Raw genomic sequence first — 21,709 nt, forward strand, 5'->3', positions numbered from 1 at the left:
CAGCCCTGGGTGTCGAGAGACGGAAGGAGGTGATCCACACTGTCCTAGGTGACTTCCCAGCAGATTGGCCTATGCAAAATGGAGCAGTGATTGTTCCAGTTCTAACATTCCCACAACCTGTGGAAGAGCCAGAACCAGAGAGGCCTGCTGACACTGCACCAATACACACACACCTAGAGTCGCACCTGAACCCATGCCACGCCCCCGTAGGTCTCTACCTACAGTACCCATCACGAGGAGTGAGGAACCCGTAGATAGTACAACACTACAGGGCCTAGGAGAGAACTTAGGGCTGAGGAGGTCTACATGCCCTTACTTAGGCCAGCCACCACTCAGATACAGGGAGTGAGTAATGCCTGTATGTACTTGTATAAAGTAATGTATGTATATAAGCAAATTGTAAATGCCAATTAACCGTGTACCTCACCTGATTTATCTGCATGAGAAGGAGTAACAGGTAGCGGAATCGGCTACCCCCTTTCCCTGATTAACCCAGCTTTACCCCTGTTGTTTATGGACCATGGCCTCAGGACTGGCAGAGGCCACCCAAAAACTGTCTTGGGTTAGTGTACATATCCCCCATATGCCTTCTTGTTTTCTCTACTACCAGGACTGTAACACCCACTGGAGAGGACTGGTTGGAGGAAGGGCCTGCGGTAGAGTCGGCCGAGGCCCAGTCACTAACAAAACCGGTGGCTAACCTCCAGGCCAGAGGGTTCTGGACTTTGGGACTCTCTGGGGTGGACTGGTGGGAAAGGGACTGTGCTACGTAACGTTCAAGGAATGTGCCTCCCTGTAAAGGGATGAAATGTTTTAAAGTTTAAAATGTTATGCTTTGAGGGGCGTGGCCAGCAGCACATGGAGAAGGAAGCACAGTAGTGAGTCTCCAGTGCATACGGACCCCATACAGCGGCACACAGCGTTATTTAGCAGCAGCTCCAGACCCGATTGTCAGAGGAAGAAGTCAGGAGTGAGGAGCCATGAAAGAGCAGCGGAGCGGCAGGGGCAAAGGAAGGAAAAGCCCCATCAAACTCACCCAGTTTTACCCTGCAGCAGAGGGCATTCAAAATGGTGCCGTAAAGCACAAGCACAATGTGGCAGCGCTGATATCCACAACTCCATGCGGGCTGGGAAAGGTAGGAGACATCATACAGGGGACAGCAGAAGGGAAACATGGAGGGAGCAGCCCCTATAACCGCAGGGAAGAAGAACAGGACTGGGATACACTCAGGGAGCACACAGGCCAGGAGGAGAGGGAACAGGGGGAGGACCCAGTAATCCAGCCCCAGGCTTCCTCTCCTGGAAGACGCCTGAAAGATACCAGCAGCACTACAGAGTACAGGCATCGCAATATAAATGTTACAGCTGCAGAGCCACTCAATGAGCATACTATGAGACAGCTTATGTCTGAAATAATGTCCATATTTAAAAAAGATATGCAAAATATGCTTAGATCTCTGCAAAGGGACATTAATGCCATAGGAGAACGCACGTCTCACATAGAAGATAAGATGGCGGAACTAACAACGGCGCACAATGAGGTGGTGGATTCAGTTGTGTCTATAGATGAAGAGGTAGACGCACTAAAGCTCAAAATAGCGGATATGGAGGACAGATCACGCCGCAACAACGTCAGACTGAGAGGTATTTCAGAGACGGTTAAAATAGATACTCTCAAAGAATTTCTCACTCATTATTTCTCATGCCTGATGCCGGACTCTACGCAGATGGATCTGGTTCTGGACAGAGCCCACAGGCTTCCTAAGCCTAAGCATCTCCCAGCCTCAATACTCAGAGATGTAATAGTTAGAATACATTTCTTCCACATCAAAGAAAAAGTGATGGAGGCAGCTCGAAACCTGCCATCTCTGCCTGATCGTTTTAAAGATATATCCATATATGCAGACTTATCGGCATTCACTTTAACACGCAAAAAGGCATTCTCATCATGCACATGATACTAAGGGATCACAACATCCCATACAAATGGGGTTTCCCAGTAAAGCTCATAATAACTAAAGATGGGCACAAGCATATGGCAAGCAGCCCGGAACAAGCCTTACGACTCTGCAAGGAGTGGAATCTACCCTCTACAGCCAGGGAAGCCCTGGAAAGAAATCCACTACCACGACAAATCGCGGAGGATTGGTCCAAAGCATGACTTCTGAATGTAGAGAAAGTGTTTAAGCCGCCAGGAACAGAGATTGAAAAACCGGAATTGAACTCTGCTAATTGATCCTTTACAGAAGAGTTCTTTAGGATTCGCCATCTGGATAAACAGACTGAGAGCAGTAAGGCCCCTCTTTGGGAAGAAAATTCGGGTCTGAAGAAGCCGGGGGTCACTTATGGCATGGACCCCATACGATATCGGGACTTGGACATGGACCCTTTTCCTGGATTTCTTGGAGATCTTGGTTTTCTGTTTTTTTCTCCTTTTTTTTCTTTTCTCTACACTGAGAATTTATACTGAAATAGTTACTGGGTATCAATTCACTGGTAGGTAGATAAGGATAGCAAAGTGAACGGAATAGAATACGCCTAAGGCCCCCTTCACACGTCCGTGAAAAACACGCACGTGTGTTACGGGCCGTTATTCGGGTCCGTGTCTCGTTTTTGTGTCCGTTTTTATGGTCCGTGTGGCACCTGTGTGAATTGCGTATGCTAGCCGTGTTTGTGTGCAGAACGTCCGTGTGTGCGTGTGGAATTAAAGTGTATGTGTACGTGGAATGTCCGTGTGGAATGTCCGTGTGTGTGATGCACAATGTCGTTTATAAATGTCGGCTGACAGCAGACAGAGTTGCGCGATGAGAATGAACTCGGGTGAACTTCACCCGACTTGATCCTCATACCGCGGCTCTGTCTGTGTCGAGTACTGATTAGCGGTCACCGGTGAAGGATTCACCGGTGACCGCTAATCCCCCGAGTGACTGAAGTTTTCCCCCCTCTCTCATACTCACCGTTCCTCGATCCCCGGCGCTGCACGGCATTCACACTGCTGCGGCGGCTTTTACTATTTTGAAAAAGCCGGCCGCTCATTAAACAATCTCCTATTCCCTGCTTTCCCCGCCCACCGGCGCCTATGATTGGTTACAGTGAGACACGCCCCCACGCTGAGTGACAGGTGTCACACTGCACCCAATCACAGCAGCCGGTGGGCGTGTCTATACTGTGCAGTAAAATAAATAAATAAATAATTAAAAAAAAATGGCGTGCGGTCCCCCCCAATTTTAATGCCAGCCAGATAAAGCCATACGGCTGCAGGCTGGTATTCTCAGGATGGGGAGCTCCATGTTATGGGGAGCCCCCCACCCTAACAATATCAGTCAGCAGCCGCCCAGAATTGCCGCATACATTATATGCGACAGTTCTGGGGCTGTACCCGGCTCTTCCCGATTTGCCCTGGTGCTTTGGCAAATCGGGGTAATAAGGAGTTATTGGAAGCCCATAGCTGCCAATAAGTCCTAGATTAATCATGTCAGGCGTCTATGAGACACCCTCCATGATTAATCTGTAAATTACAGTAAATAAACACAAACACCCGAAAAAACCCTTTATTAGAAATAAAAAACACACACATATACCCTGGTTCACCAGTTTAATCAGCCCCAAAAAGCCGTCCATGTCCGGCGTACTCCACAGTCCTCCAGCGTCGCATCCAGCGCTGCTGCATGGAGGTGACAGGAGCTGCAGCAGACACAGCCGCTCCGGTCACCTCCACGCAGGTAATGAAGACAGCCGGCGATCAGCTGCTGTCACTGAGGTTACCCGCTGTCACTGCTGGATCCAGCGGTGGATCCAGCGGTGGCCGCGGGTAACCTCAGTGACAGCTCAGCTGATCGCGCTACTCACCGCCGCTCCTATCACCTCCACGCAGCAACTGAGGTGAGTAGCGCGATCAGCTGAGCTGTCACTGAGGTTACCCGCGGCCACCGCTGGATCCAGTGACAGCGGGTAACCTCAGTGACAGCTCAGCTGATCGCCGGCTGTCTTCATTACCTGCGTGGAGGTGACCGGAGCGGCGGTGTCTTCTGCAGCTCCTGTCACCTCCATGCAGCAGCGCTGGATGCGACGCTGGAGGACTGTGGAGTACGCCGGACATGGAGGGCTTTTTCGGGCTGATTAAACTGGTGAACCAGGGTATATGTGTGTGTTTTTATTTCTAATAAAGGATTTTTTTCTGGTGTGTGTGTTTATTTACTGTAATTTACAGATTAATCATGGAAGGTATCTCATAGACGCCTGACATGATTAATCTAGGACTTATTGGCAGCTATGGGCTGCCAATAACTCCTTATTACCCCGATTTGCCAACGCACCAGGGTAAATCGGGAAGAGCCGGGTACAGCCCCAGAACTGTCGCATATAATGTATGCGGCAATTCTGGGCGGCTGCTGACTGATATTGTTAGGGTGGGGGGCCCCCATAACGTGGAGCTCCCCATCCTGAGAATACCAGCCTTCAGCCGTATGGCTTTATCTGGCTGGCATTAAAATTGGGGGGGACCGCACGCCGTTTTTTTTTAATTATTTATTTATTTATTTTACTGCACAGTATAGACACGCCCACCGGCTGCTGTGATTGGGTGCAGTGTGACACCTGTCACTCAGCGTGGGGGCGTGTCTCACTGCAACCAATCATAGGCGCCGGTGGGCGGGGAAAGCAGGGAATAGGAGATTGTTTAATGAGCGGCCGGCTTTTTCAAAATAGTAAAAGCCGCCGCAGCAGTGTGAATGCCGTGCAGCGCTGCGCCGGAGATCGGGGAACGGTAAGTATGAGAGAGGGGGGGAAACTGACCGACAGACTGTGAGAGAGGGACAGACAGACAGAGAGACCGACAGAGAGACCGACCGACGGACTCAGGGAGATTGACCGACATACACAGAAATAGAAAGAATAGCCGACATCACTAGAAATAAAAACACCAAACGGACACGGACTATAGGTAGATGCATACGTGTTTACTAACGTGTGTGCACATACCCATAGACTTTCATTGTGTCCACGTGTGCGTGCTCCGTGCAGATAACGGACATGCATCCGTGCAAAACGCACACACATACGGATCACGGACACGCACACACGGACATAATGAAATAACGGATGTGTGACCACAATCATAGATTAACATTGGTGCACGTTTGGCCGTGTCTCCGGCATATACGGAAACGGACCAAACACGCACGTGTTTCACGGACGTGTGAAGGGGGCCTAAAACGTAGCCTTTAATCTAATAAAATTAAAAATCCATAAAGGACCTATAAAATGACAAAACAGACCAATAAAGCAGCCAATATACTCAAACACTGCAGAGGACCAATTGGCTGATTACACAATTACTTATGTGGTGAGTAACATTCATATATATAATTGCTGTAAAATACCACCATAGATATCAGCAGTATAAATCATATAATGAATGATAACCTAAACAGCCACAAAATCACCTGCCACAATTGAAACTGGCGGTGAATAAATGATGGAAAAGGAACGGTCTTACCCCATCTGCCGTGTCACCCTTTCCCTGTTAATCTGGAGCACTTAATACCGGATGCTATTGGTAACCATAATAGATGAGATCGCCTGGTCCTTTATCTGGATGACTCAGGGTCTCCACAGGTTCCAAATATAAGTCCAGCAGTCGTGCAGGAATCTCCCAACGCGTTTCTTATATCATCAGGGGAGGAAACGCGTTTCTTATATCATCAGGGGAGGATAGAGATCCAATATTCTGGTCACAATGAGACCAGAATATTGGATCTCTATCCTCCCCTGATGATATAAGAAACGCGTTTCCTCCCCTGATGATATAAGAAACGCGTTGGGAGATTCCTGCACGACTGCTGGACTTATATTTGGAACCTGTGGAGACCCTGAGTCATCCAGATAAAGGACCAGGCGATCTCATCTATTATGGTTACCAATAGCATCCGGTATTAAGTGCTCCAGATTAACAGGGAAAGGGTGACACGGCAGATGGGGTAAGACCGTTCCTTTTCCATCATTTATTCACCGCCAGTTGCAATTGTGGCAGGTGATTTTGTGGCTGTTTAGGTTATCATTCATTATACGATTTATACTGCTGATATCTATGGTGGTATTTTACAGCAATTATATATATGAATGTTACTCACCACATAAGTAATTGTGTAATCAGCCAATTGGTCCTCTGCAGTGTTTGAGTATATTGGCTGCTTTATTGGTCTGTTTTGTCATTTTATAGGTCCTTTATGGATTTTTAATTTTATTACATTAAAGGCTACGTTTTAGGCGTATTCTATTCCGTTCACTTTGCTATCCTTATATACACTGAGAATTTACCTGAATTTTTTTCTAAATTTTTTCCTTTTTTTTATTTTCTTTGTTTTATTTTTCTGTTTCTCTTTTGAACAGGCATTTTTCTTTTTCCTGGTCTACTCCTGGGGAATATGTCAGAGCTCAGGCCAAATTTTGTTTGATAGGCCTAAGTTTGGCTCCTGATACCCGATATGGGAAGCCCATAAGGGCACCCTATGTTTTCGCTCTTGAGAGCAAGGTTAGGCTATGTGCGCACAGTGCGTTTTTCGCGGCGTTTTTCGGGTGCGTTTTTGGCCTTAAAACTGCAGGACTTTGCTTCCCCAGCAAAGTCTATGAGTTTTCATTTTTGCTGTCCGCACACATCTGTTTTTTTTACCTGCGTTTGAGTTAAAAAAAAAAATGGACATGTCAGTTCTTTCCTGCGTTTTTCTGCGTTTTCCGCCCATGCAATGCATTTGAAAAACGCAGCAAAACGCAGAGATCAAAAACGCAGCAAAACGCAGCCAAAAACGCACCAAATCGCGGCAAAAACGCATGCGTTTTTTCGACGCAGGTGCGTTTTTGTGCGTTTTTAGCGGCCAAAAACGCACAAAAACGCAGCGTCAAAAAGACGCAGTGTGCGAACCTAGCCTTACTTATGCAACAGTTACTTGTGTTTGTTTTTTTTCTTATTTACAACTGAAGAAACTTCCAGTCGGAATTGCGGGAAAGAAAGAGGGGGGTTTGAAGCGACGTGGTCATATGATGGACGTGGGCATCAGTAATGTAGATGAGTATGAAATTGAGAGTGTAACAGTTTGCCCCATCAGTTCACATAAGAGAAAAGGGACAAAATATACACAGCAGAGACATTTAGCAAACAAGACAAAACATTTAGATGGGGGTTAAATTCATATCTATTAACGCCAAAGGTCTAAATTCCCCATACAAGACGTCAACATTATGGAAAGAAGCATTGAAGAAAACTGCAGACATATTGTGTGTACAGGAGACTCACTTGAACAGTGAAGATACGAGTAGATTAAAACATAAAAGATTCCCGCATGTGCTACTGGCACCAACTGATCGAAAGAAAGGAGGGGTGGCGATCGCAATATGAGATTCGGTTGCTTTTTCTCAAACAAACCAAATTATAGCTCCTCATGGACGATATATTATATTACAATATTTAATTAACAATATCCCATACACACTAGTAACTGTATATGCCCCTAATATAGGACAATATACACACATTAGGAAAACAATAATAAAAGCCAACAAAGTTAAAAAGGGCCCTCTAATGCTAGTAAGGGATTTCAATATAGCACTGTGGCCAAACATGCATTTCACATCAAGATCAAAAAAACTTAAAGGGAACCTGTCAGCAGAAATTTAGCTTGAAACCTAAAAGTTTCCCCTTCTGCAGCTCGTGGGCTGCATTCTAGAAAGGTTTCTATACTTTTTGTGCCCCCTTTTAAACCAAATTAAATACTTTATAAAGTTGTACCTTTTGGTATGAAAATCTTGTAAATTCTCCATGGGGGCGGGCTCTCTGGTGACCGTTGCTGTCCCTCCTGCACATTGACGCCGTCCCCCCACGCTCCATTTCGTACATCAGGACGCCGCCCACTGCGCCCGAGGTGCCGCCCACGCCAGGACTGCTGGTGATGTGTGTCATGGGCACGAGTTATGGGCGGCGCTGTAATTGCATCGCAAGTGCCCGCCCATAATCTCGTGGACGTGCTGTCCCCACTGCCTCCAGCGTTCTGCGCAAACGCACGCTGGCCAGATGACCTGACGTCACCTCCTTCCCATCTTACCCTGCAGCAGGGCAAGATGGGAAAGACGTGACGTCGGGTCATCTGGCCAGCGAGCGCTTGCGCAGAACGCTGGAGGAAGAGGGGAAAGTGCAGTCACGAGGTTATGGGCGGCACTTGCTGAGGACAATCACAGCGCCACCCATAACCTCGTGCCTGCGCAAAACGTCACCAGCGGTCACACGTGCACACACTGCACAGTCCCACAGCGCATGTGCGGGACCTCGGGCGCCGTCCTGAGGTATGAAATTCAGCGTTGGGGGCGGCGTAAATCGGCAGGAGGACAGTAACGGACACCAGACAGCCGGCCCCTATGGACGATTTACAAAATTTGCATAGCAAAAGGTACAGGTTTATAAAGTATTTAATTTGGTTTAAAAGGGGCCAAAAAAGTATAGAAACCTTGCTACAATGCAGCCCAGGAGCTGCAGAGGGGGAAACTTTTAGGTTTCAAGCTAAATTTCTGATGACAGGTTCCCTTTAACCCTAGCCCACTTACAAAACTGTTTCACACACGAATTATATGACGTTTGGAGATTAAAGAATCCATCCACAAGAGATTACACGTTTCTTTCACACCCGCACAATACCTACACAAGAATTGATTTCTGTCTAGTTGATAAAACAGTAATTCCACGAGTGTTAGCCGCAAAAATAGGAAATATCACTTGGAGTGACCACGCTCCCATCACGCTGGAAATAGAGGAGAAGCATGAAATGGATAAATCTCCAATATGGAGGCTCAATACTTATATCTTGAACCACCCTACTTACGTACCACAAACGCAGCAAACCATCCAAGATTATTTTGCACAAAATGACAATAAAGAAATATCGGACACAACCCTATGGTGTGCACACAAGGCGGTCATGAGAGGGCATTTTATAAAACAGGCCTCACATTACAAAAAAACTACGTAAACTGCAGTAACTGATATCCAAACCAAGCTGGGGAATTTACATAGATTGCATAAACAATCCTACTCACCCACTAGAGCAGCAGAGCTCTCAGATCTACATAAACAGCTACATGAGCTTAATCTACACACATACGAGCATGCCCTCAAAAAACTCAAAATGAAGTATTATTGGCAAGGAAATAATTCGGGGGAATTGTTGGCTAAACAGGTGAAAATACGTGCAGCAAAATCCCGAATCCCATATTTAAACGGCCCCAACAAGGAAAAAATAATGGACCCTCAACAAATTGCAAACGAATTCGCTAAATATTACGAAACCCTATACAACTTAAAAGGAGACAAACGGACCCACCAACCAAATGACGCAGAAATAATGACATTCTTAGAATCAGTAAATCTACCAAAACTATCAATTACACAGAAGGAATTGCTCTCCCAGGCACTTACAACATTGGAAATGTATAGAGCTATAGATACCCTGAAATTACACAAGGCCCCGGGACCAGATGGCATTCCAAATGACTACTATAAAAAGTATAAAAACTTAGTCTCACCATACCTGGTAAGAGCGTTCAATGAGGCCACCAAGAACAGCTCCTTTCCTGTAGAAATGCTGAATGCTCATATTATTACCCTGCCCAAACCTGGAAAGGACCCAGACACTGAGATAATAGCAAGGACTAAAACTTAACTTTTAATTTAATTAATAAAATCGATATTTAGTTCACAAAAGTGTAAATAGTGCAGTAAAACAAACATGCCAAATGGCTACAAATTAGAAGGATCTCACCCAGATCTTTTCCAAGGGTAAGGAGACACACCGATCCGTAGTTGGTCATAGGCTGGAAGAACCAGGGTAGAGCGTTGGGAGATGGTATAAAAACCCCTGTCGTGCCCCTGTGATTGTACTTCCGCCTGACAAGGGCAGCACCCAAGTAAGTTGTCTGCCCCGCAACCATACAAAAATAAACAGATAACGTCCTCCCGACGCGTTTCCCTCTGAATAGCCAGAGTTTCTCAAGGGAGACAAAAAACAGAGAATGATCAACCTGCAATGGCAGGGATCACAGATCTGATCCACCAGTAATGGCAGGGATCAGAAAAGTAACCTATGTGTCCAGGTAAACGGTGGTGCATGGACACTGATCCCTCATTCCAATTAATACCCCTCTACCAATCCAGTTTACCTTCAGCTGTGCAGTAAAGATTCACATGCACGATCCTCCATTAGCACTCACTGTAACAGCGTCTGAGGTCACTTCCGATCACGTGACCCATAGACTTCCGCGTTCCACTTTGGAACGCATAGGATTTCATTGGATAGGAGAGAACAGCAGGTACTGCATATGTGAGGTCATATCCGGTTCAGCGGACCTCCCAGTTCCATGTCTCAAAACACTCCCCATCCAATTGTATTGTACCAGAGGCGTGCCACCGCAGGTCAGGTGACACGCCCTGTTCAGGCCCGATAAGCACCACCCATACAGCGTGCAGCAACAAAAATATACATAGACGCCGCACATCAGGGCATGCAGATTAGCTACCGATTTAAATACAGGCAAAACGCTGTATATTAAATGATCTTGCAATATGCAACACATACCGCAAAGTAAATAAATAGGCTGCGGAGGCAACGAGGAAACAGCGCACCAAAGCAGGGATATTTAACCCCGTTGAGGCTCATAGAGAAGCTGAAAGTAAATGGCATAGCATAAAAAAAGGGGGGTCCAACATCATATATTAGATAGCAATTAATTGGATGCACTAGTAGATGATGTAGAAAGGGTACCAATCTATAATTGAGGAGAATACAGTGACAACAGCCCCCCCCTCATTCCCTTACTGTCATTTATGACCATTTTGCAGCTTTTTGCTCCATAACTTCATCTCATTTTTTGGGGGGTTCTACATCCCTTCCCCTTGGCAATTTCACCTCTCTGATCCACGACTAGTCTCCTACTTGTTCCACCGGCAGGGTACAGGGTAGGTGTTTTTGGGTTCATTATTGCGTTCCTTAGTAACCCATCCATTTTCCATCCACCTCCTGTGGCCTCATTTTTATATTTTTCTTGCAAATTACAAATACTTTAGGACTGTTTTCTATCTATGAATAAATATCTTTGATGTTTAAATAAATACTATTTTTTGCATAAATTCAGTGCCTTCTCTCTTCCTTCCTCTTTGTTTAACATGTTTTGTTTTGAAGTTGGCACCCCTCCTGTGGGAACCCTTGGAGTGTTTCCCCCAGAGTATTGATTAGCCATGCATTGCTTGTTTATCATTTCCTATCTTTGGATGCGGAGAAGGCGTTTGACAGAATCCACTGGGGATTCATGGAAAGGACGCTTCGAGGCTTTGGTTTTGAGGGATCGATCCTATCATCCATCATGGCACTATACTCTAAGCCCTCGGCCCAGGTATATTCAAATGGGTATTTGTCTTCAGGATTTAATATAACAAATGGAACGAGGCAGGGGTGCCCTCTCTCCCCCCTGATATTCGTTCTATTGATAGAACCCTTTGCTCAGGCCATAAGGAAGCAGAGAGAAATCTCCGGGATCAGTGTGGGAGCCTTGGAGAGCAAGATAGTCCTATTTGCAGATGACGTCATACTATGTGTCACGAACCCTGAGGTCTCCCTACCTCATATATTTAGAATAATTACCCAATTTGGGCAAGTTAGCTACTATAAAATTAATCTGAGTAAATGCTTAATCCTTGATATGGGTATCCCACAGGCCACAAAACAGAAACTAATGGAACAGTATCCACTGACTTGGAAGGCAGACAAAATCCCATACCTAGGGATTCAATTAACTTATCCGATCAAAAACCTGGGAAAAATAAACTATGCAAATCTATTGCAAAATATAAATAAGGAAATTCAAGCATACCCCAAGGCAATGATATCCTGGTTAGGCCAGATATCAGTAGTAAAAATGATGTTATTACCCCAAATCCTATATTACTTTCGCAACCTACCTATTCAAATACCACTGCACGCCCTCAATAAGCTCCAGTCAGCTCTAATGAGTTTCATATGGAATCGACAAAAAGCGAGAGTATCGGCAAAATTCCTGTTCATGCCAATACGGTCAGGGGGGCTAGGATGCCCGTGTGTACATGCATACTACCGAGCTACTATGCCAGATCAACTGAGATACTGGTGGGATGGGAACTCCCCAAAAGCCTGGGTAAAATTGGAAGCACAACTGGTGGGACATTCCTCTATGGCCTCATATATGTGGTATCTCCGTTTAGCCAAAAAAGAGCAATCACCAGGTTACCCCACAATACGAGCGGGAGCAAACATTTGGTTATCACAGAAGGTGGGGTAGAGACTACTCCCCACAAGAACACATAAGCTCCCGATAACCATTATTGGTAAAATGATACAAAATATGAATCTGGGGGAGCGGATTTCAAAAGGGATAACCAAGGTAGAAGACATCATGAGTAACTTGGAGCTTAGACCGTTTGGTGACCTTGTTAGCACATTTGGGGTAAATAAGAGGGACTTTTACACATACCTCCAAATTAGACACTTAAGGCCCCGTCACACTAAGCAACATCGCTAGCAACATCGCTGCTAACGAACAACTTTTGTGACGTAGCAGCGATGTTGCTAGTGATGTCGCTGTGTGTGACATCCAGCAACAACCCGGCCCCTGCTGTGAGGTCGTTGGTTGTTGCTGAATGTCCTGAGCCATTTTTTAGTTGTTGCTCTCCCGCTGTGAAGCACACATCGCTGTGTGTGACAGCGAGACAGCAACAACTAAATGTGCAGGCAGCAGGAGCCGGCTTCTGCGGAGGCTGGTAACCACAGTAAACATCGGGTAACCAAGAAGCGCTGTCCTTGGTTACCCGATATTTACCTTTGTTACCAGCCTCCGCCGCTAGCTGCAGGACACATCGGGTTAATTAACCCGATGTGTGCTGTAGCTAGGAGAGCAGGGAGCCAGCGCTAAGCAGTGTGTGCTGCTCTCTGCTCTGTGCACATTTAGCTGCAGTACACATCGGGTAATTAACCCGATGTGTGCTGTAACTAGGAGAGCAAGGAGCCAGCGCTAAGCGGTGTGGGCTGCTCCCTGCTCTGTGCAGCTGCACCCTGTACTCTATACCCTATATAAGTACCCTGTGCAGCTGCACCCGGTGTGCGCTGCTCCCTGCTCTGTGCACATTTAGCTGCAGCACACATCGGGTAATTAACCCGATGTGTGCTGTAACTAGGAGAGCAGGGAGCCAGCGCTCAGTGTGCGCTGCTCCCTGCACGTGTAGCTGCGTGCGCTGGTAACCAAGGTAAATATCGGGTTGGTTACCCGATATTTACCTTAGTTACCAAGCGCAGCATCTTCCACGTGGCGCTGCTGGCTGGGGGCTGGTCACTGGTGAGCTCACCAGCAACTCGTGTAGCGACGCTCCAGCGATCCCTGCCAGGTCAGGTTGCTGGTGGGATCGCTGGAGCGTCGCAGTGTGACATCTCACCAGCAACCTCCTAGCAACTTACCAGCGATCCCTATCGTTGTTGGGATCGCTGGTAAGTTGTTTAGTGTGACTGGACCTTTATTGTCAAATGTGAAAACAAAACAACACGAGTTGGTATCATCATATGAAAATTTCTTTGAGGTTAACAAAGAGACAAAGGGGGGATATCAAGGGCGTATGAAGCCCTGAATGACACACAAAACCCGCACTCCTTACCATATGTAAAGAAATGGGAAAAAGATTTGCAAACTCAATTCCTGGAAGAACAATGGGAGTATTCGTTTCAAATACACAAAAAAAATGTCCCATTGTATCAACCATTTAGAGATATCAAGGAAACTCCTATATAGGTGGTATTACACGCCAATAAGGCTAAAGAAAATATATCCTCGGAGCTCGGATATATGTTGGAGGTGTAACAACCAGCCGGGTTCATTGCTTCACATCTGGTGGGAGTGTGGGATGATACAACCAGTTTGGACAGAGACACAACAGTGCTTAAGTTCAATACTGGGATATAATATGGAGCTAGGCCCCGAAAAAGCTCTGTTGTCTATAGGCCTGGAAGACATGGATTACAATGATGTAATAATAACCGTACAATTTCTGACAGTGGTAAGTGTGTATTGCGAGTAAATGGAAAACACCGCAGGTTCCGACTACTCAAGAAATAAGGGCCAAGATGCAACACAATTGTAGCATGGAGCGCAATTAAAAATAATAGAGGGTTCAAGTTCGAAGTAACATGGGGAAGTGGCTAGATTACTCCGATTCCAGGTGAGAGTAGGAGAAGGGGAATGCTGCTGCTCACGTCCATCTGGTGCTGAAGTGGCGGTATAATCATTGGGATTTGATATTATATGTTGACAGTTCAATTGTTAGCAACGAATGACTGGGAATGGATAATCTTTACTATTAAGGATAACCGACTGGACAAAATAACTCATTACATGTATGTTCTATTTTTATTGTTAAAAATCAATAAAATTTATGGTTCAAAAAACAATGTTATGCTTTTACGTTTTACAGAAGCAGAAAAATAAAAACCGGAGCCTGACAGCCCGAGGACGGGCTGTGTTCTACCAAGGGGGAGTGTGACGCCCTGACAAAATCAAGTTGTCACAGATGACTGCACCCCTCTCCAGGTGCAGGATTCACTCCTCCTTGTCCTACCAACACAACCCCACACACAGGTACATACACCAGCCCCAAAAACCTAGTCACCCCCCCAGGATAATAGGGACACACCAGTGGGCGGGGCCAGGCAGATGATGACGTCCACCCAGGGGTTCTGAGGTGTCGAGGGGAGGGAACACAGGGACAAGACAGTTAGTCTAGTGCTGACAGTGGAAGTGAGAGGAGTGAAGTGGTAGTCGGGGGTTGTAGCTTCCGGACTACCTGAGCTGACTAGGTGGCAGACGGCAGAGCAGGGCCACAGGCGACGGAGATACGGTTGCGGGAGACCTTAAGTGGACCGGGGCAGGGTTGTAGCCCACCCGTGCCGACAGCAGGAATCCGGTCCGGAGGCCGTGCACAGTCGGGGTACCTGGACCCTAGGGCGAGGACAGCTTCAAGCACCTTTCCAATCAACCAGCAGGGGCCAAGATTCCAAGTCTTGTCCCACTAGCAGCCCAGATAGAGCGAGACGGAAGCCCAACGTGGAGGATAGAGCGTCTGCAAGTGCCTGCTAAAATCCCAAGGATCAGATCTCGCGGGCGACAGCTCCCACAGCAAAGATACCGGGAGCGGACTTACACCATTTCATGCGGACTAGTCAACACACAAGACAACAACACAGAAGTCACACAGCCACAGCCAAGATCCGGGATCCGAGCGTCTTGAGTTAGCCCCCCTGCTGCGGTCTGTGCCCCCGTCCGCTACAATTGCAAGCGTAGGATGCCGATGGGTACATAGTAGGAGACCCCCCAAACTCAAATAAACAAAGAGATATCACTGTCATTACCGACAGTAGTATCAGAGGGGTTTGAAACCTTTTATTTCCATTTTTGTCATCCTAAAACATTAAAAACCAGAAACAACTGGAAATGTGATCCTGAGCCTAAAGGCCGCTTTACACGCTGCGATATCGGTACCAATATCGCCATCGTGCGTACCCGCCCCCATCTGTTGTGCAACACGGACAAATCGCTGCCCGTGTCGCACAACCTCGCCCGGACCCGTCACACTACTTACCTTCCCTGCGATGTCGCTGTGACCGGCGGACCGCCTCCTTTCTAAGGGGGCGGTCCGTTCAGCGTCACAGCAACGTCACTGCAGCATCACTGAACCGCCTCCCAATAGAAGCGGAGGGGCGGAGATGAGCGGGATGAACATCCCGCTCACCTCCTTCCTTCCGCATTGTGGCCGGGAGGCAGGTAAGGAGAGGTTCCTCGTTTCTGCGGTGTCACACGGAGCGATGTGTGCTGCCGCAGGAACGAGGAACAACATCATTACTGCTGCAGTAACGATATTTGAGAATGGACCCCCATGTCGCCGATGAACAATTTTGCACGTTTTTGCGACGATGCAAAATCGCTCATAGGTGTCACACGCAACGGCATCGCTAAAGCGACCGGATGTGCGTCACAAAATCCGTGACCCCAATGAGAACGCTGTAGCGATCTCGTAGCGTGTAAAGCCCGCTTTAGAGTACAATGTAAACATATTGGAATGACAGGCATATTTAGTGCTTACCAATACCATAGCTGCAAACGGCGCCTCTTATTTGGGACTACGTTTTCCTCCATTCGTTTGCGTTTTCCTAAAATATATACCAAAATTGATTATAATCCTCATTCACATAACAGTTTCAGCAGAAGAGCAGTCTCCAACTCCCAAGATTGTAAGAAGCAAAACCTATTACATACTATATTGACAAAAGTATTGGGACGCCTACACATTAGGCTACATTCACACGACTGTTCCGTTCTTGCGGTCCGCAAAAAACAATCCTGTTTTTCCACGGATGCATCCGTGTGACAACCGCATCCATCCCGTATACGGTCTGACGTGCGTTTCGCAGCAAGTGTGCTAAGTCCAGGAGTCATTCCATCTAAATGTATAGTCAATAGAATGGAGTTGGTCTCTCTTTGCATATAATAAGGGATAAATCGCATAAGAAGTGGTCAAATGCCACGCTGCCAAAGTAAGGAACATTCCAGAGCATTCTTTTCAGTTAGGCTGGGGCCACACGGGGCACTAGTGCGATGCTCACGACACTCGGCTCATGCTGACAGTACAGCAGAGCAGAGTGTCATGCGAGTATCCCTGCGACTGAGGTCCGACTGTGCGAGCAGACCTCAGCTGCGGGGGAGGACCGGCACTGAGGAGGGGCGGGAGGGATTTATCTCCCGCTCTCCTCCGTAGCCGACTATTGCGATTCTCACTCTGCACGCGCGGTCCACCATTGTACCGCGAGTGCAGTGCGATTTTTCTCTCGCCCCATACATTTCAATGGGTGCGAGAGAAAGAGTCTCGCATTACAATGCCAGCATGCTGCGATTATTTTCTCGGTCTGATTAGGGCTGAGAAAATAATCGCTCATGTGTGCTGACACAGAGGCTAATATTGGTCCAAGTGATGCGATGTTTTCTCGCACTCCACTAACACCGATTTTCTCGCCATGTGGCTTAGGCCTTACTATTTCTATGCAATTTGGAGAAATCTTTTGCTTTCTTCAGGAAAATAATCACATAATTTATAATACATCTTCCTCTGTTTAGGAAGGATTTCTAAAGAATCTAGGAGTAATTGTATGCAGATTTTTGTCCATTCATCCAGAAGTGCATTTAATCAGGTCAGTTACTGATGTTAGATGAGAGGACCTGGCCTTAAGGGTGCTTTACACGCTGCGACATCGCTAGCGATCTTGTTAGTGATGTGACACGCCAGATCGCAGATGCAATGTGCCGAGATTGCATATAGGTCGTTTTTCTAGCGCCGGTCACATGGGCGATCTCGGCAGATCGCATCTGCGATCTGGCGTGTCACATCGCTAATGAGATCGCTAGCGATGTCGCAGCGTGTAAAGCACCCTTTACAATCTCTAGTTCATCCCAAAAGTGTTGATGGAGTTAGGGTGCGCTCACATTAGTGTTTAAATCGGAAAAATGCAATGCTAGAAAATCTTGCCGTGCACTCAGACCAATGTTATTCAATGTGGCAGAGCAGATATGCAATATTTTTCTCATGCAGATTTGGCATGACATAGCAATTGTAGTATGCTGCAATTGCCTCTGCCAGAGGTGGGCTGGGCCGAGGGGGAGGGAGGCAGATACACCCTGGGCCGATCCCCAAGCGGCTGTTTTGTTTAGGGCTGCCCATCCTGCTGATTCAGAGACTGAGGGCTGGAACTGTAGCTCTAAGGCTATATGCCCACGTTGCATTCTGTCCCTGCAGAAATTTCTGCAGCGATTTAAACAGCACACGTGCGCTTCAAATCGCTGCAGAAACAGTGCGTACTGAAAGCCGATTTCATGCGCTCTGGATGCAGCCCCTCCCATAGACAGAGCGAGGACTGCATGCAAAGCGCACGAAAGAAGTGACATGTCACTTCTTAGAACGCAGCGATTCGGCAGCAGCCGAAGTGCTGCGCTCTAATACGCCACGTGGGCATGGATAGTGCACAATCTTCATAGTTTTGTGCTCTAATCTTCATTAGATTGTGCTGGGGACGCAGGACACATGCAGTTACGCTGCGGTGCAGATCGCAGCGTTACTGCATGTAATACGCACACGTGGGCACAGAGCCTAAGAGTGTACTCAGTTTGGGTCAGGCGGTGCAATCGTGCACAAAGATTTGTCAGGTGCAGGGGCTCTGTAATTACAGCTGTTTCGGATGCTGGAGCTTCCTCCTCTCCTCTGAAGTGCTGAACTCACATGTCAGAGCAGACCTCCCACAGAAGGGCAAGATGAGCCCTGTGTGGTGTCCACTGCCCAGCAGATACCTGCTCTGTGTAGTACCCACTGGCCAGCAGATACCTGCCCTGTGTAGTACCCACTGTCCGGCAGATACATGCTCTGTGTGGTGTCCACTGCCCAGCAGATACCTGCTCTGTGTAGTACCCACTGGCCAGCAGATACCTGCCCTGTGTAGTACCCACTGTCCGGCAGATACATGCTCTGTGTGGTGTCCACTGCCCAGCAGATACCTGCTTTGTGTGGTGTCCACTGCCCAGCAGATACCTGCTCTGTGTGGTGTCCACTGCCCAGCAGATACCTGCTCTGTGTGGTGTCCACTGCCCAGCAGATACCTGCTCTATGTGGTGTCCACTGCCCAGTAGATACCTGCTCTGTGTGGTGCCCACTGCCCAGCAGATACCTGCTCTATGTGGTGTCCACTGCCCAGTAGATACCTGCTCTGTGTGGTGTCCACTGCCCAGCAGATACCTGCCCTGTGTGGTGTCCACTGCCCAGCAGATACCTGCTCTATGTGGTGTCCACTGCCCAGTAGATACCTGCTCTGTGTGGTGTCCACTGCCCAGTAGATACCTGCTCTGTGTGGTGTCCACTGCCCAGTAGATACCTGCTCTGTGTGGTGTCCACTGCCCAGCAGATACATAACGTGTGTGGTGTCCACTACTAAGAAAATACCTGTTCTGTGTGGTGCCCTTTGCTCAGCAGAAAAAAAAGTGCAAGTGCAGAAAAAAATGCACCCTCTAGCAGACTGGACAACTGTAAACACTGCGTTTTACAATAAAAATGCATCCAAAACGCCTCACCTGTGACTTCATCATAAGTCCTAGATTATTGATGGGAGGCGTCTATGAGACACCCCATCACTAATCTGTAGTGATGGGCGATCCCGAACTGTAATGATCGGTGATCGTACCGATCACATAGTGCTTGTTTACACGATCCCGATCACGAGTTTTCCTGGGAAGTGTCTTTGCACTTAGTCACTTTATAGGTTACTGTTGAATAATAATCCTAGTATATTTAACCATTTCAGTACAGTAATTCTTACTGGCATTTGGTACAAAAAGTTGGTTTCTCCACTAGGTGGCAGTAATCACTGAGAAATTGTGTCCTTCTGATACTTATATCTTATACTTGGGTCTATAATCATTTCACTTTTGTCAGCTATAGTGATTTATACCCTTTTTTGTTTTTAAATATATAAAGATCTTAACAAATAATTGTGCAGCACAGTGGGATTATTTACACTAAATTTGGGGTATTAAAATTGGGGGAACTGTACGCCGTTTTTTTCAAAATGATTTATCTTACTGTATATATATATATATATATATATATATATATATATATATACACACACATATATATATATATATAAATATATATAATATATAGACCAGCCCACTGGTGTCTGTGACGGGGAATCAGTGAATATGTATGAGCCTAATGAGTGGACCGCAGTGAATATGTATGAGCCTGAGAAGCGGGCCGGGAAGAGGAATGAGAGGCCGTGAGACCAGTGTGACAGTTGAGTTGATCGGTGAGTATGAAGCACTTGGCCCTACCCCCGTTGCGCCAGAATCTGGCCCTGGCCATATATAGGGGATCCAGCCGGATATCGGGCATCTGACCACATATCGGGGATTGGGCATACGGCCTGATATTGGCGTAACAAAACCCAGTGTGTGCATGTAACCTTAGTGTATGTAAACTTTTGACTGCAGAAATCAATAAAAAAATGCCTCTCTCTTATTATTCTGGCATTTGGCAAAAAGAAATAATTTTGGTTCTTAAAGGGAACCAATCCCCAGGATTTTCATATATAAGCTAAAGCCAGTGCTATACTGGCACTGTCAGGCTGATTCTCTACATACCTGTAGTGGTTTTCAGTTTTGACATCGAAGAAAGTAAAGTTTGTAAAATGAGCTGCTTGTTGAGTGGCAGTTGCACTGGAGCAGATCATATATTCATAGTTATCTCCTCCCACTGTTAGAATTAGCATAAGCATTATACAAACGACTCTTGTCTAGCAGGACCTGTGGTGAAGTCATACCCATGTGACCGGAAGGGGGCGGGGCATCAGCCACCAAAGCTGGATACCGCGTCATGTGGGTATGACCTCACCACAAGATCTGCAACAAAGTGAGTAATTTGTATAATACGTATGCTAATTCTAACAGAGGGAGGGGATAACTATGAATATATGATCTGCTCCAGTGCAACTGTCACTCAAGAAGCTGCTCATTTTACAAACTTCACTTTCTTGGATTTCAAAACCTAAACATCCGAGCTGACCACTAATGGTATGTATATAATCAGCCTGATAGTGCCAGTATAGCACTGGCTTTAGCTTATATACGAAAATCCTGGGGATTGGTTTCCTTTAATTGATCTAAAACGGGAAAGGAATATTGTGACTTCATGTCAGATAGTGAAAAAAACATGCAGATGTGTTTTTATAGAGAGTGGATGGAAACTTCTGGTTTCAACTGTATATACAGCTTTTGTAAAAATTAAGAGACCACTGCACATTTTCATAAAAATCAGATTCTCTCCATGTCTGACAGCCATTCTATTCCAGTGTCAGTTGAATTCCAACCAGAGTACAGATCGTCAGAGTACAGATCGTCAGAGGGCAAAAGCGACTCTCCACTGACCGGGATGACCGTCATCTTATTTGAATGTCACTCAGCAACCGCAGGATGACATCAGGTGACCTACAACAGAAATAGCAAATGGAAGCTGGGGTGAAGTGCACGGCAAGAACAGTTCGTAACAGGCTCCTAGAGGCAGGGCTCAAATCATGTAAAGCTAGAAAAATGCCTTTCATCAATGAGAAGCAAAGGAGAGCCAGGCTGAAGGATTGGACCATAGAGGACTGGAGTAAGGTAATCTTCTCTGATGAGTCTAATTTTCAGCTTTGCCCAACACCTAGTCTTCTACTGGTTACACAGAGACCTGGAGATGAGTACAAGCCACAGTGTCTTGCACCCACTGTGAAATTTGGTGGAGGATCGGTGATCTGGGGATGCTTCAGCAAGGCTGGAATTGGGAAGATTAAACTTTGTGAAGGACGTATGAATCAAGCCGCATACAAGGTTATCCTGGAAAAATAGTTGTTTCCTTCTGCTCAGACAATGTTCCCCGAATTTGAGGACTGCATTTTCCAGCAGGGCAATGCGCCATGCCACACAGCTAGGTCAATCAATGTGTGGATGAAGGACCACCACATCAAAACCCTGTCATGGCCAGCCCAATCTCCAGACCTGAACCCCATTGAAAACCTCTGGAATG

Source organism: Anomaloglossus baeobatrachus, chromosome 3 (assembly GCF_048569485.1).
Source record: "Anomaloglossus baeobatrachus isolate aAnoBae1 chromosome 3, aAnoBae1.hap1, whole genome shotgun sequence".
NCBI classification, from domain to species: Eukaryota; Metazoa; Chordata; class Amphibia; order Anura; family Aromobatidae; genus Anomaloglossus; species Anomaloglossus baeobatrachus.